The following is a 12512-nucleotide window of genomic DNA, read 5'->3' as shown; positions in this document are numbered from 1 at the left end:
ATAGCACCTAGTGGTTCAGGCTTCTCTTGAGACTTGATGAAAGACAAATTGGAGGGTACGCTGTGCAATTCAGAGCAAAGAGAGGGAATAGCAAACTAACCTGCATTCTATTGTTCCCTTCCCTCATGCCACGTGCAAGCTGTAATTCTTTACTATGCCCTCTTTTGTCAGCACCACAACCATTTACTGTCCTAATCTCGCTACCTTCACTTCAATAAGAATTCCAAAGAATGCCCCATTTTAAAAAATGACACCACCAAGCTTCCACTGGATTCCATTCATAAATGAGCTGTAGTGAAGTTGATTTGCTATACAAGGTAATGATAGCACCTAGTGGTTCCGGCTTCTCTTGAGATTTGATAAAAGGCAAATTGGAGGGTACGCTGTGCAATTCAGAGCAAAGAGAGGGAATACTAAACTAACCTGCATTCTATTGTTCCCTTCCCTCATGCCAGGTGCAAGCTGTAATTCTTTACTATGTCCTCTTTCTTTTGTCAGCCCCACAACCATTTACTGTCCAAATCTCGCTACCTTCACCTCAATAAAAATTTCAAAGAATGCCCCATTTTAACCAATGACACCACCAATCTTCCACTTCATTCCCGTGATTTCTCTCTCCTTGAATTTCGCAACTCCGTATTCTTTGGCCTGCCTCTAAACAGACCATTCCCCCTTCACTCTATCTGATATGTTGCTGCCAGTCTTATCCCCCTTACCAGCCAATTACTAGAAGAGGTGTCAGCCACCTGCTCTCTGCCAATCTCTCCCTGGCTTCAGTTCGCCCACCAAATCAAATTCAAAATACTAAGGACATAAAAAGCTTCCCACAACTAAATGAGCTGTAGTGAAGTTGATTTGCTATACAAGGTAATGATAGCACCTAGTGGTTCCGGCTTCTCTTGAGATTTGATAAAAGTCAAATTGGAGGGTACACTGTGCAATTCAGAGCAAAGAGAGGGAATACTAAATTAACCTGCATTCTATTGTTCCCTTCCTTCATGCCAGGTGCAAGCTGTAATTCTTTCCTATGTCCTCTTTTGTCAGCCCCACAACCATTTACTGTCCAAATATCGCTACCTTCACCTCAATAAAAATTTCAAAGAATGCCCCATTTTAACCAATGACACCACCAATCTTCCACTTCATTCCCATGATTTCTCTCTCCTTGAATTTCGCAACTCCGTATTCTTTGGCCTGCCTCTAAACAGACCTTTCCCCCTTCAGTCTATCTGATATGTTGCTGCCAGTCTTATCCCCCTTACCAGCCAATTACTAGCAGAGGTGTCAGCCACCCGCTCTCTGACAATCACTCCCTGGCTTCAGTTCGCCCACCAAATCAAATTCAAAATACTAAGGACATAAAAAGCTTCCCACAACTCTGCCCCTAGATACATCATTAACCTTATCAGATAGTATCAAACAAACTACCCTGTTTTCTGCTTCCAAGAACTCGTGTTCGCTAGCTCCCTCAACACTTCCTTCAATGCTGGCCTCTGGGATATCCCCAGGGGCTCTCCCATGCTCTCAAATTCCCTACTCCAATCTATATGGCTATTTCCCACTCTGTATGCCTCAGGTGATCCCTGGAAAATCATCTCTTCAGGGTAGTCTTTCCTGCCATTTCCTAATAAGTGAGCTTTTCCTTTCTCCACCAATCCATCAACGGTACAAATACTACTACTTAACATGAACTTCGGTTCCCACCTAAAGATCAACAGATCTAGCACTAAGGCACATGCCCAAGTAGGAAAATTTCAATCTTAAACTGTATCTGGACCAGATCTTGAGCTCATCCCTATTATTTAGTGGCAACCTTTATTCAAATGAGTTTATTTGCTACGTCTTGGGTACTTCCTCAGGCAAGGTCCTCACACAATGTCCTCAGAGAGGGCTCTGTGGCGCAATGGATAGCGCATTGGACTTCTAGTTGATGTAGTAATTCAAAGGTTGTGGGTTCGAATCCCACCAGAGTCAGTTTTATATAGTCCTTCGTCATAGTGGTGCTGCTCTAATGCTTTATAAAGAAATGGATTCCATTCATACATGAGCTGTACTGAAGTGGATTTGCCTTACAAGTTAATGATAGCACCTAGTGGTTCAGGCTTCTCTTGAGACTTGATAAAAGACAAATTGGAGGGTACGCTGTGCAATTCAGAGCAAAGAGAGGGAATAGTAAACTAACCTGCATTCTATTGTTCCCTTCCCTCATGCCACGTGCAAGCTGTAATTCTTTACTATGCCCTCTTTTGTCAGCCCCACAACCATTTACTGTCCTAATCTCTCTACCTTCACTTCAATAAGAATTCCAAAGAATGCCCCATTTTAAGCAATGACACCACCAAACTTCCACTGGATTCCATTCATAAATGAGCTGTAGTGAAATTGATTTGCTATACAAGTTAAGGATAGCACCTAGTGGTTCCGGCTTCTCTTGAGATTTGATAAAAGACAAATTGGAGGGTACGCTGTGCAATTCAGAGCAAAGAGAGGGAATACTAAACTAACCTGCATTCTATTGTTCCCTTCCCTCATGCCAGGTGCAAGCTGTAATTCTTTACTATGTCCTCTTTCTTTTGTCAGCCCCACAACCATTTACTGTCCAAATCTCGCTACCTTCACCTCAATAAAAATTTCAAAGAATGCCCCATTATAACCAATGACACCACCAATCTTCAACTTCATTCCTGTGATTTCTCTCTCCTTGAATTTCGCAACTCCGTATTCTTTGGCCTGCCTCTAAACAGACCATTCCCCCTTCAGTCTATCTGATATGTTGCTGCCAGTCTTATCCCCCTTACCAGCCAATTACTAGAAGAGGTGTCAGCCACCCGCTCTCTGCCAATCTCTCCCTGGCTTCAGTTCGCCCACCAAATCAAATTCAAAATACTAAGGACATAAAAAGCTTCCCACAACTCTTCCCCTAGCTACATCATTAACCTTATCAGATAGTATCAAACAAACTACCCTGTTTTCTGCTTTCAAGAACTCCTGTTCGCTAGCTCCCTCAACACTTCCTTCCATGCTGGCCTCTGGGATATCCCCAGGGGCTCTTCCATGCTCTCAAATTCCCTACTCCAATCTATATGGCTATTTCCCACTCTGTATGCCTCAGGTGATCCCTGGAAAATCATCTCTTCAGGGTAGTCTTTCCTGCCATTACCTAATAAGTGAGCTTTTCCTTTCTCCACCAACTCATCAACGGTTCAAATACTGCTACTTAACATGAACTCCGGTTCCCACCTAAAGATCAACAGATCTAGCACTAAGGCACATGCCCAAGTAGGTAAATTTCAATCTTAAACTGTATCTGGACCAGATCTTGAGCTCATCCTTATTATTTAGTGGCAACCTTTATTCAAATGAGTTTATTTGCTACATCTTGGGCACTTCCTCAGGCTAGGTCCTCACTCAATGTCCTCAATTGGACTTCTAGTTGAGGTAGTAATTCAAAGGTTGTGGGTTCGAATCCCACCAGAGTCGGTTTTATATAGTCCTTCGTCATAGTGGTGCTGCTCTAATGCTTTATAAAGAAATGGATTCCATTCATAAATGAGCTGTACTGAAGTGGATTTGCCTTACAAGTTAATGATAGCACCTAGTGGTTCAGGCTTCTCTTGAGACTTGATGAAAGACAAATTGGAGGGTACGCTGTGCAATTCAGAGCAAGGAGAGGGAATAGTAAACTAACCTGCATTCTATTGTTCCCTTCCCTCATGCCACGTGCAAGCTGTAATTCTTTACTATGCCCTCTTTTGTCAGCACCACAACCATTTACTGTCCTAATCTCGCTACCTTCACTTCAATAAGAATTCCAAAGAATGCCCCATTTTAAAAAATGACACCACCAAGCTTCCACTGGATTCCATTCATAAATGAGCTGTAGTGAAGTTGATTTGCTATACAAGGTAATGATAGCACCTAGTGGTTCCGGCTTCTCTTGAGATTTGATAAAAGGCAAATTGGAGGGTACGCTGTGCAATTCAGAGCAAAGAGAGGGAATACTAAACTAACCTGCATTCTATTGTTCCCTTCCCTCATGCCAGGTGCAAGCTGTAATTCTTTACTATGTCCTCTTTCTTTTGTCAGCCCCACAACCATTTACCGTCCAAATCTCGCTACCTTCACCTCAATAAAAATTTCAAAGAATGCCCCATTTTAACCAATGACACCACCAATCTTCCACTTCATTCCCGTGATTTCTCTCTCCTTGAATTTCGCAACTCCGTATTCTTTGGCCTGCCTCTAAACAGACCATTCCCCCTTCACTCTATCTGATATGTTGCTGCCAGTCTTATCCCCCTTACCAGCCAATTACTAGAAGAGGTGTCAGCCACCTGCTCTCTGCCAATCTCTCCCTGGCTTCAGTTCGCCCACCAAATCAAATTCAAAATACTAAGGACATAAAAAGCTTCCCACAACTAAATGAGCTGTAGTGAAGTTGATTTGCTATACAAGGTAATGATAGCACCTAGTGGTTCCGGCTTCTCTTGAGATTTGATAAAAGTCAAATTGGAGGGTACACTGTGCAATTCAGAGCAAAGAGAGGGAATACTAAATTAACCTGCATTCTATTGTTCCCTTCCTTCATGCCAGGTGCAAGCTGTAATTCTTTCCTATGTCCTCTTTTGTCAGCCCCACAACCATTTACTGTCCAAATATCGCTACCTTCACCTCAATAAAAATTTCAAAGAATGCCCCATTTTAACCAATGACACCACCAATCTTCCACTTCATTCCCATGATTTCTCTCTCCTTGAATTTCGCAACTCCGTATTCTTTGGCCTGCCTCTAAACAGACCTTTCCCCCTTCAGTCTATCTGATATGTTGCTGCCAGTCTTATCCCCCTTACCAGCCAATTACTAGCAGAGGTGTCAGCCACCCGCTCTCTGACAATCACTCCCTGGCTTCAGTTCGCCCACCAAATCAAATTCAAAATACTAAGGACATAAAAAGCTTCCCACAACTCTGCCCCTAGATACATCATTAACCTTATCAGATAGTATCAAACAAACTACCCTGTTTTCTGCTTCCAAGAACTCGTGTTCACTAGCTCCCTCAACACTTCCTTCAATGCTGGCCTCTGGGATATCCCCAGGGGCTCTCCCATGCTCTCAAATTCCCTACTCCAATCTATATGGCTATTTCCCACTCTGTATGCCTCAGGTGATCCCTGGAAAATCATCTCTTCAGGGTAGTCTTTCCTGCCATTTCCTAATAAGTGAGCTTTTCCTTTCTCCACCAATCCATCAACGGTACAAATACTACTACTTAACATGAACTTCGGTTCCCACCTAAAGATCAACAGATCTAGCACTAAGGCACATGCCCAAGTAGGAAAATTTCAATCTTAAACTGTATCTGGACCAGATCTTGAGCTCATCCCTATTATTTAGTGGCAACCTTTATTCAAATGAGTTTATTTGCTACGTCTTGGGTACTTCCTCAGGCAAGGTCCTCACACAATGTCCTCAGAGAGGGCTCTGTGGCGCAATGGATAGCGCACTGGACTTCTAGTTGATGTAGTAATTCAAAGGTTGTGGGTTCGAATCCCACCAGAGTCAGTTTTATATAGTCCTTCGTCATAGTGGTGCTGCTCTAATGCTTTATAAAGAAATGGATTCCATTCATACATGAGCTGTACTGAAGTGGATTTGCCTTACAAGTTAATGATAGCACCTAGTGGTTCAGGCTTCTCTTGAGACTTGATAAAAGACAAATTGGAGGGTACGCTGTGCAATTCAGAGCAAAGAGAGGGAATAGTAAACTAACCTGCATTCTATTGTTCCCTTCCCTCATGCCACGTGCAAGCTGTAATTCTTTACTATGCCCTCTTTTGTCAGCCCCACAACCATTTACTGTCCTAATCTCTCTACCTTCACTTCAATAAGAATTCCAAAGAATGCCCCATTTTAAGCAATGACACCACCAAACTTCCACTGGATTCCATTCATAAATGAGCTGTAGTGAAATTGATTTGCTATACAAGTTAAGGATAGCACCTAGTGGTTCCGGCTTCTCTTGAGATTTGATAAAAGACAAATTGGAGGGTACGCTGTGCAATTCAGAGCAAAGAGAGGGAATACTAAACTAACCTGCATTCTATTGTTCCCTTCCCTCATGCCAGGTGCAAGCTGTAATTCTTTCCTATGTCCTCTTTCTTTTGTCAGCCCCACAACCATTTACTGTCCAAATCTCGCTACCTTCACCTCAATAAAAATTTCAAAGAATGCCCCATTATAACCAATGACACCACCAATCTTCAACTTCATTCCTGTGATTTCTCTCTCCTTGAATTTCGCAACTCCGTATTCTTTGGCCTGCCTCTAAACAGACCATTCCCCCTTCAGTCTATCTGATATGTTGCTGCCAGTCTTATCCCCCTTACCAGCCAATTACTAGAAGAGGTGTCAGCCACCCGCTCTCTGCCAATCTCTCCCTGGCTTCAGTTCGCCCACTAAATCAAATTCAAAATACTAAGGACATAAAAAGCTTCCCACAACTCTTCCCCTAGCTACATCATTAACCTTATCAGATAGTATCAAACAAACTACCCTGTTTTCTGCTTCCAAGAACTCCTGTTCGCTAGCTCCCTCAACACTTCCTTCCATGCTGGCCTCTGGGATATCCCCAGGGGCTCTTCCATGCTCTCAAATTCCCTACTCCAATCTATATGGCTATTTCCCACTCTGTATGCCTCAGGTGATCCCTGGAAAATCATCTCTTCAGGGTAGTCTTTCCTGCCATTACCTAATAAGTGAGCTTTTCCTTTCTCCACCAACTCATCAACGGTACAAATACTGCTACTTAACATGAACTCCGGTTCCCACCTAAAGATCAACAGATCTAGCACTAAGGCACATGCCCAAGTAGGTAAATTTCAATCTTAAACTGTATCTGGACCAGATCTTGAGCTCATCCTTATTATTTAGTGGCAACCTTTATTCAAATGAGTTTATTTGCTACATCTTGGGCACTTCCTCAGGCTAGGTCCTCACTCAATGTCCTCAATTGGACTTCTAGTTGAGGTAGTAATTCAAAGGTTGTGGGTTCGAATCCCACCAGAGTCGGTTTTATATAGTCCTTCGTCATAGTGGTGCTGCTCTAATGCTTTATAAAGAAATGGATTCCATTCATAAATGAGCTGTACTGAAGTGGATTTGCCTTACAAGTTAATGATAGCACCTAGTGGTTCAGGCTTCTCTTGAGACTTGATAAAAGACAAATTGGAGGGTACGCTGTGCAATTCAGAGCAAAGAGAGGGAATAGTAAACTAACCTGCATTCTATTGTTCCCTTCCCTCATGCCACGTGCAAGCTGTAATTCTTTACTATGCCCTCTTTTTTCAGCCCCACAACCATTTACTGTCCTAATCTCGCTACCTTCACTTCAATAAGAATTCCAAAGAATGCCCCATTTTAAAAAATGACACCACCAAGCTTCCACTGGATTCCATTCATAAATGAGCTGTAGTGAAGTTGATTTGCTATACAAGTTAATGATAGCACCTAGTGGTTCCGGCTTCTCTTGAGATTTGATAAAAGGCAAATTGGAGGGTACGCTGTGCAATTCAGAGCAAAGAGAGGGAATACTAAACTAACCTGCATTCTATTGTTCCCTTCCCTCATGCCAGGTGCAAGCTGTAATTCTTTACTATGTCCTCTTTTGTCAGCCCCACAACCATTTACTGTCCAAATCTCGCTACCTTCACCTCAATAAAAATTTCAAAGAATGCCCCATTTTAACCAATGACAACACCAATCTTCCACTTCATTCCCGTGATTTCTCTCTCCTTGAATTTCGCAACTCCGTATTCTTTGGCCTGCCTCTAAACAGACCATTCTCCCTTCAGTCTATCTGATATGTTGCTGCCAGTCTTATCCCCCTTACCAGCCAATTACTAGAAGAGGTGTCAGCCACCCGCTCTCTGCCAATCACTCCCTGGCTTCAGTTCGCCCACCAAATCAAATTCAAAATACTAAGGACATAAAAAGCTTCCCACAACTCTGCCCCTAGATACATCATTAACCTTATCAGATAGTATCAAACAAACTACCCTGTTTTCTGCTTCCAAGAACTCCTGTTCGCTAGCTCCCTCAACACTTCCTTCCATGCTGGCCTCTGGGATATCCCCAGGGGCTCTCCCATGCTCTCAAATTCCCTACTCCAATCTATATGGCTATTTCCCACTCTGTATGCCTCAGGTGATCCCTGGAAAATCATCTCTTCAGGGTAGTCTTTCCTGCCATTTCCTAATAAGTGAGCTTTTCCTTTCTCCACCAACTCATCAACGGTACAAATACTACTACTTAACATGAACTCCGGTTCCCACCTAAAGATCAACAGATCTAGCACTAAGGCACATGCCCAAGTAGGAAAATTTCAATCTTAAACTGTATCTGGACCAGATCTTGAGCTCATCCCTATTATTTAGTGGCAACCTTTATTCAAATGAGTTTATTTGCTACGTCTTGGGTACTTCCTCAGGCAAGGTCCTCACACAATGTCCTCAGAGAGGGCTCTGTGGCGCAATGGATAGCGCATTGGACTTCTAGTTGATGTAGTAATTCAAAGGTTGTGGGTTCGAATCCCAAAAGAGTCGGTTTTATATAGTCCTTCGTCATAGTGGTGCTGCTCTAATGCTTTATAAAGAAATGGATTCCATTCATACATGAGCTGTACTGAAGTGGATTTGCCTTACAAGTTAATGATAGCACCTAGTGGTTCAGGCTTCTCTTGAGACTTGATAAAAGACAAATTGGAGGGTACGCTGTGCAATTCAGAGCAAAGAGAGGGAATAGTAAACTAACCTGCATTCTATTGTTCCCTTCCCTCATGCCACGTGCAAGCTGTAATTCTTTACTATGCCCTCTTTTGTCAGCCCCACAACCATTTACTGTCCTAATCTCGCTACCTTCACTTCAATAAGAATTCCAAAGAATGCCCCATTTTAAGCAATGACACCACCAAACTTCCACTGGATTCCATTCATAAATGAGCTGTAGTGAAATTGATTTGCTATACAAGTTAAGGATAGCACCTAGTGGTTCCGGCTTCTCTTGAGATTTGATAAAAGACAAATTGGAGGGTACGCTGTGCAATTCAGAGCAAAGAGAGGGAATACTAAACTAACCTGCATTCTATTGTTCCCTTCCCTCATGCCAGGTGCAAGCTGTAATTCTTTACTATGTCCTCTTTCTTTTGTCAGCCCCACAACCATTTACTGTCCAAATCTCGCTACCTTCACCTCAATAAAAATTTCAAAGAATGCCCCATTTTAACCAATGACACCACCAATCTTCCACTTCATTCCCGTGATTTCTCTCTCCTTGAATTTCGCAACTCCGTATTCTTTGGCCTGCCTCTAAACAGACCATTCCCCCTTCAGTCTATCTGATATGTTGCTGCCAGTCTTATCCCCCTTACCAGCCAATTACTAGAAGAGGTGTCAGCTACCCGCTCTCTGCCAATCTCTCCCTGGCTTCAGTTCGCCCACCAAATTAAATTCAAAATACTAAGGACATAAAAAGCTTCCCACAACTCTTCCCCTAGCTACATCATTAACCTTATCAGATAGTATCAAACAAACTACCCTGTTTTCTGCTTCCAAGAACTCCTGTTCGCTAGCTCCCTCAACACTTCCTTCCATGCTGACCTCTGGGATATCCCCAGGGGCTCTCCCATGCTCTCAAATTCCGTACTCCAATCTATATGGCTATTTCCCACTCTGTATGCCTCAGGTGATCCCTGGAAAATCATCTCTTCAGGGTAGTCTTTCCTGCCATTACCTAATAAGTGAGCTTTTCCTTTCTCCACCAACTCATCAACGGTACAAATACTGCTACTTAACATGAACTCCGGTTCCCACCTAAAGATCAACAGATCTAGCACTAAGGCACATGCCCAAATAGGTAAATTTCAATCTTAAACTGTATCTGGACCAGATCTTGAGCTCATCCCTATTATTTAGTGGCAACCTTTATTCAAATGAGTTTATTTGCTACGACTTGGGTACTTCCTCAGGCAAGGTCCTCAAACAATGTCATCAGAGAGAGCTCTGTGGAGCAATGGATAGCGCATTGGACTTCTAGAAGATGTAGTAATTCAAAGGTTGTGGTTTCTTGTCCCACCAGAGTTGGTTTTATATAGTCCTTCATCATAGTGGTGTTGCTCTAATGCTTTATAAAGAAATGGATTCCATTCATAAATGAGCTGTAGTGAAGTTGATTTGCTATACAAGTTAATGATAGCACCTAGTGGTTCCGGCTTCTCTTGAGATTTGATAAAAGACAAATTGGAGGATGCATTGTGCAATTCAGAGCAAAGAAAGGGAATACTAAACTAACCTGCATTCTATTGTTCCCTTCCCTCATGCCAGGTGCAAGCTGTAATTCTTTACTATGTCCTCTTTTGTCAGCCCCACAACCATTTACTGTCCAAATATCGCTACCTTCACCTCAATAAAAATTTCAAAGAATGCCCCATTTTAACCAATGACACCACCAATCTTCCACTTCATTCCCGTGATTTCTCTCTCCTTGAATTTCGCAACTCCGTATTCTTTGGCCTGCCTCTAAACAGACCATTCCCCCTTCAGTCTATCTGATATGTTGCTGCCAGTCTTATCCCCCTTACCAGCCAATTACTAGCAGAGGTGTCAGCCACCCGCTCTCTGCCAATCACTCCCTGGTTTCAGTTCGCCCACCAAATCAAATTCAAAATACTAAGGACATAAAAAGCTTCCCACAACTCTTCCCCTAGCTACATCATTAACCTTATCAGATAGTATCAAACAAATTACCCTGTTTTCTACTTCCAAGAACTCCTGTTCGCTAGCTCCCTCAACACTTCCTTCCATGCTGGCCTCTGGGATATCCCCAGGGGCTCTCCCATGCTCTCAAATTCCCTACTCCAATCTATATGGCTATTTCCCACTCTGTATGCCTCAGGTGATCCCTGGAAAATCATCTCTTCAGGGTAGTCTTTCCTGCCATTTCCTAATAAGTGAGCTTTTCCTTTCTCCACCAACTCATCAACGGTACAAATACTGCTACTTAACATGAACTCCGGTTCCCACCTAAAGATCAACAGATCTAGCACTAAGGCACATGCCCAAATAGGTAAATTTCAATCTTAAACTGTATCTGGACCAGATCTTGAGCTCATCCCTATTATTTAGTGGCAACCTTTATTCAAATGAGTTTATTTGCTACGACTTGGGTACTTCCTCAGGCAAGGTCCTCAAACAATGTCATCAGAGAGAGCTCTGTGGCGCAATGGATAGCGCATTGGACTTCTAGGAGATGTAGTAATTCAAAGGTTGTGGGTTCGAGTCCCACCAGAGTTGGTTTTATATAGTCCTTCGTCATAGTGGTGTTGCTCTAATGCTTTATAAAGAAATGGATTCCATTCATAAATGAGCTGTAGTGAAGTTGATTTGCTATACAAGTTAATGATAGCACCTAGTGGTTCCGGCTTCTCTTGAGATTTGATAAAAGACAAATTGGAGGATGCACTGTGCAATTCAGAGCAAAGAAAGGGAATACTAAACTAACCTGCATTCTATTGTTCCCTTCCCTCATGCCAGGTGCAAGCTGTAATTCTTTACTATGTTCTCTTTTGTCAGCCCCACAACCATTTACTGTCCAAATCTCGCTACCTTCACCTCAATAAAAATTTCAAAGAATGCCACATTATAACCAATGACACCACCAATCTTACACTTCTTTCCTGTGATTTCTCTCTCCTTGAATTTCGCAACTCCGTATTCTTTGGCCTGCCTCTAAACAGACCATTCCCCCTTCAGTCTATCTGATATGTTGCTGCCAGTCTTATCCCCCTTACCAGCCAATTACTAGAAGAGGTGTCAGCCACCCGCTCTCTGCCAATCTCTCCCTGGCTTCAGTTCGCCCACCAAATCAAATTCAAAATACTAAGGACATAAAAAGCTTCCCACAACTCTTCCCCTAGCTACATCATTAACCTTATCAGATAGTATCAAACAAATTACCCTGTTTTCTACTTCCAAGAACTCCTGTTCGCTAGCTCCCTCAACACTTCCTTCCATGCTGGCCTCTGGGATATCCCCAGGGGCTCTCCCATGCTCTCAAATTCCCTACTCCAATCTATATGGCTATTTCCCACTCTGTATGCCTCAGGTGATCCCTGGAAAATCATCTCTTCAGGGTAGTCTTTCCTGCCATTACCTAATAAGTGAGCTTTTCCTTTCTCCACCAACTCATCAACGGTACAAATACTGCTACTTAACATGAACTCCGGTTCCCACCTAAAGATCAACAGATCTAGCACTAAGGCACATGCCCAAATAGGTAAATTTCAATCTTAAACTGTATCTGGACCAGATCTTGAGCTCATCCCTATTATTTAGTGGCAACCTTTATTCAAATGAGTTTATTTGCTACGACTTGGGTACTTCCTCAGGCAAGGTCCTCAAACAATGTCATCAGAGAGAGCTCTGTGGCGCAATGGATAGCGCATTGGACTTCTAGGAGAT

The 12512-nt window shown here is 42.8% G+C and overlaps 3 non-coding genes across 3 annotated transcripts; all 3 read left to right on the top strand.

Moving 5' to 3' along the window:
* Positions 1–1889: 1889 nt before the first annotated feature.
* Positions 1890–1974, top strand: TRNAR-UCU (transfer RNA arginine (anticodon UCU)). Its single transcript is given in 2 exon segments — positions 1890–1926; positions 1939–1974. It is a non-coding gene; the product is annotated as a tRNA-Arg (tRNA).
* A 3503-nt stretch (positions 1975–5477) lies between these two features.
* On the top strand, positions 5478–5562 carry TRNAR-UCU (transfer RNA arginine (anticodon UCU)). The gene is given in 2 exon segments: positions 5478–5514; positions 5527–5562. It is a non-coding gene; the product is annotated as a tRNA-Arg (tRNA).
* Positions 5563–11260: 5698 nt separating this feature from the next.
* Positions 11261–11345, top strand: TRNAR-UCU (transfer RNA arginine (anticodon UCU)). Its single transcript is given in 2 exon segments — positions 11261–11297; positions 11310–11345. It is a non-coding gene; the product is annotated as a tRNA-Arg (tRNA).
* The last annotated feature ends 1167 nt before the right edge of the window (positions 11346–12512 follow it).

This window comes from Aquarana catesbeiana, linkage group LG01, assembly GCF_042186555.1.
Source record: "Aquarana catesbeiana isolate 2022-GZ linkage group LG01, ASM4218655v1, whole genome shotgun sequence".
Lineage (NCBI taxonomy): Eukaryota > Metazoa > Chordata > Amphibia > Anura > Ranidae > Aquarana > Aquarana catesbeiana.
Note: the sequence above shows the minus strand (reverse complement) of the source record. Positions and strands in the feature narration are given on the sequence as shown.